Raw genomic sequence first — 4,028 nt, forward strand, 5'->3', positions numbered from 1 at the left:
CAGAAATTAGTCAATGAATTTTGTAATGGAAGTAGAAGATCTAGGCTACCGAGAAGCTTATGGTATATTTCTCAGAAATTAGGGGGACTAGGAATACCAGAACTAAAAACCTACCATCAGACACATATAATAAAGGGGGTGTTTAGGCTGCTTTCGGAACCTAAATTAATCTGGCGGGAAGTGGAAGGTAAATGCTGGCACAGAGATTATGGGGAAATGTTTTTTAGGTCAAAAATAGGCAAAGAAATTAAGGGGTGTAAAAATAACCTGGCTAAAGATGTTATGGAGACATGGGTTAAGTTAAAAAATAAGATATTTCCAGGAGTTTCCCCCCTAACTCCAATAGTGGTACTGGAAAACTTCCCAGAAGACCTAAGAATTAAACTTAAACATAAAAAATTAGTGGAGGGGGAAACTGCTCTTTCCTGGAAGGAATGGATACAAAACTCGATGGGCAAGTTTAATAAATTAGAAGAACAAGGTGCCTTGAATTGGTTTGAGAGGCAACAGCTGTATAATTGGAGAAAGGACTGGTTAGGTAAAAATCCCAGATGTAGAGCACTGAATAAATATGAGGAATGGTTAAGCAAGCTTAAAAACAAAGAAATAATGGGGAAAGGATTAATTGGGAAAATATATAAGGGATTAATTGGCGAAGAAATAGGGCTGAAGCAGTTAGAAAACGTATGGGAAGGAGACCTAGGGCCTCTGACAGATTTTGATTGGAAAGGAGTCCTGAAGTGGAGAGTGGCCAAGAACCTATCAATAAGATTAAAAGAAAATGTATACAAAGTTATATGGAGATGGTATACTACGCCAGTCAAACAACATCAGATGGATAGCAAGCAAAGTAACCTCTGCTGGAGATGTGGCAAACACAAAGGGACATATTTTCATCTATGGTGGGAATGCCCCCAAGTGAAGAATTTTTGGAAGGATATATTTATCGAAATAAACAACATTATAGGATTAAACATTATGCCGGATGCTAGGTTAGCATTATTAATGGACACCACGAAGCTGAATGTAGAAATAACTAAGAAAGAATTGGTGACTATTTTGCTCACAGTGGGAAGAATTATAATAGCAAAGAACTGGAAAATAATAACCAATCTAACACTGGATGCATGGTACAGGGAAGTTTGGAATGTAGCTTTAAACGATAAACTAACAATGGAAATGAGGGTATTCAGGGGGGAAATTAACAGGTCGGATTTTGAGACATACTGGTCGGTCTTTATTAAATATGTCTTAGAGAGCGAAAATGGAAAACAACAGAATTTGGTTGGTCAGGAATTTTGGAGATGACATTTGATTAATGGCTGATTTATAAATACATGGTGAAGGAAATTATACTTGTTCAGGCCTTGGTGGTGGGGTTATGTGTTTGTAAAATGTTCACTGTTTTGGGTTTTGTCTATTTTGTAAGTTGTTATTGTATTTAAATAAAATCTTTAAAAAAAAATAGAGGTTAGATTTTCAGAATGAGTTCAAATTTTGCTTCTTGAAATACACAGTTCATCTGGATGCTTCAAGACTTGCTCAAAATGATATGAAATAGCATAAACAAAAATCACAGGATAATGAAGATGGAAAAACAGAGGAATGCTGTAAATAAACCAAAAGAACAGACTGCAGTATGCCCTCAGCAAGAAGATAAAGTCACAAAAGTAGAAGACAGAGGGGAAGGGGAAATTTCAGTAAAGGGCTGGGAAAGGAATGAACTAATTCTATTTTGCCTCTGTATTTTAGTCGAAGATAATTTTGTCAATTTGTGACACTAGATTACAACAAGATGATTTGTGGCTTATCCAGCCTGGCCAAATATTTCAGGGATTTGTGCTCAGGGATTCGTGGTTCTTACTGCTGTACTCACCACTTCTTTTTCCAAGATCAAAATGACATTTTGCTAATTACAGGGTGTTTCAGATTTTTCTCCTCCTTTCTCATTCTTTGTATTTCTACCATGTTTTTCAAGGTAATACTTTTCAGTTGTACGAATACTTTTTATATAGAAACATTACATTGTTCACACATTGTCCCTGTCTTCAAAAAAGGCAAAGAAAAAAAACAAACAAAGAAATTATAGGTGAGTCGCCTTGACCTCAATACCAGGAAAAAATATTAGAAATGATTATACAGGAGTCTGCCTGCAAGGATCTTAATGACAATGTAGTGATTAGTAGAGAGCACCATTGGTTTTTGCTGGAAAATTGCTGTAAGAAACATTAACAACCTTAGATATGCAGATGACACCACTTTGATGGCCGAAAGCAAGGAGGAGCTGAGGAGCCTTCTAATCAAGGTGAAAGAAGAATGCACAAAAGCTGGGTTGCAGTTAAACATCAAAAAAACCAAGATTATGGCAACAAGAATGATTGACAACTGGGAAATAGAGGGAGAAAACGTGGAGGCAGTGACAGACTTTGTATTTCTAGGTGCAAAGATTACTGCAGATGTAGACTGTGGCCAGGAAATCAGGAGACGCTTACTTCTTGGGAGGAGGGCAATGTCCAATCTCGATAAAATAGTGAAGAGTAGAGACATCACACTGGCAACAAAGATCCGCATAGTTAAAGCAATGGTATTCCCCATAGCCACCTACGGATGTCAGAGCTGGAGCATAGGGAAGGCTGAGCGAAGGAAGATAGATGCTTTTGAGCTGTGGTGTTGGAGGAGAGTTCTGAGAGTGCCTTGGATAGCGAGAGGATCCAACCAGTCCATACTTCAAGAAATATACCCTGACTGTTCATTGGAGAGAAGGATAGTAGAGGCCAAGATGAAGTACTTTGGTCACATCATGAGAAGACAGGAAAGCTTGAAGAAGACAATTATGCTGAGGAAAATGGAAGAAAAAAGGAAGAGGGGGGCGACCAAGGGCAAGATGGATGGATGGCATCCTTGAAGTAACTGGATTGACCTTGAAGGATCTGGGGGTGGTGATGGCCGACAGGGAGCTCTGGCATAGGCTGGTCCATGAGGTCACGAAGAGTCGGAAACTACTGAACAAATGAACAACAACAACCATTGGTTTGTTTGAACATATCCTACATTCTTTTTTTGATTGGGTCAGTAGATTATTAGATGATGGCAATGCCATAGATTTCTGTTATCTGGATTTCAGCAAAACATTCGATAAGATTCCTTATGATATTTTGATAATGTAAATGCAAAATTCTACACATTGACCATGAAAACCGAATGCACGGGTATAGGATGAGAGATAATAATTGGCTCAGCAGTACTAAATGTGAAAACTATCTTGGGTTTATTGCTGATTTTAGGAGCCCCCGGTGATGCAACAGGTTAAACCGCTGAGCTGCTGAACTTGATGACCAAAAGGTCACAGGTTCGAATCTGGAGAGCGGGATGAGCTCCTTCTGTTAGCCCCAGCTTCTGCCAACCTTATTTACTTACTTAGGCGATCCCTCGTTGTCCGAATAGGATAATCTTCCAAGATCAGTGTACTGGCAGTGGGTCCGTAAGGCTTTGAGCCCACCAACATTCTGTTTTCTGTTCTTGAGTTCTGCCAATCTAGCAGTTTGAAAACATGCAAATGTGAGTAGATCAAAAGGTACCGCTCCGACGGGAAGGTAACAGCGCTCTATGCAGTCATGCCGGCTACATGACCTTGGAGGTGTCTACGGAGAACACCAGCTCTTCGGCTTAGAACTGGAGATGAGCACCAACCCCCAGAGTCAGACACGACTGAACTTAATGTCAGGGGGAAACCTTTACCTTTACCTTATATGCTAAACATGAGCCAGTAGTGTGTTGCTCATGTTTAGAAGGCTTTTTTTAAAAAATAAAAAAATCTTGCTTTTAAAATAGTTAACTTTTGTAGCAGCAAATGAAAGTGAAACATTTTCTGCTGTGGGAATGTCCCAATAAAGTAGTTCCACCACAATTCCTGGTAGATGCACTCACTGGCAGTTGTGTCATACTCAAGAAAAACCTTCCCTTTGCCCTGTGTACATAAAATCTCGAGTCAGACGTTTCAGAATATTTCACTTCCTCCTTCCTGGAAA

Source organism: Anolis sagrei, chromosome 2, assembly GCF_037176765.1.
Source record: "Anolis sagrei isolate rAnoSag1 chromosome 2, rAnoSag1.mat, whole genome shotgun sequence".
Lineage (NCBI taxonomy): Eukaryota > Metazoa > Chordata > Lepidosauria > Squamata > Dactyloidae > Anolis > Anolis sagrei.